Raw genomic sequence first — 435 nt, 5'->3', positions numbered from 1 at the left:
GTCTCATCATAATCTCCTTGAACTTATCTTGGCCTTGTGCCAGTGGCGTAGCTAGGATATTTTGCGCCCGGGGACGAACTATAAATTGGCGCCCCCCCCCCCCCCGTTTAATCACATACCAAAATGTAATTACACGACACGTAGGCTGTGTGTGGCGGGATATATACACTTTTAGGTTGAGGTGTATATTTGTGCAGTAGTTTCAGGCTGCCGTGTCCGCCGCAATAAGTTATAATGTGACGTTGTAAGCCTCATTTTGGAGCCCCTTTACCTTGGCGCCCGGGGACATATGTACCTCCCTGCCCCCCCCCCCCCCAGCTACGCCTCTGCCTTGTGCCCCCCCCCCAATCCCCCCACCCAACCTCCCCTATGACCTCCTCCCTCTGACATCCGCGCCTCCGATTAGCGCGGTTGGCCACGTACGCTGCCAAAGAA

Source organism: Lampetra planeri, chromosome 23 (genome assembly GCF_965212315.1).
Source record: "Lampetra planeri chromosome 23, kcLamPlan1.2.h2, whole genome shotgun sequence".
Taxonomy (NCBI): Eukaryota; Metazoa; Chordata; class Hyperoartia; order Petromyzontiformes; family Petromyzontidae; genus Lampetra; species Lampetra planeri.
This window is presented reverse-complemented; position numbering follows the sequence as displayed.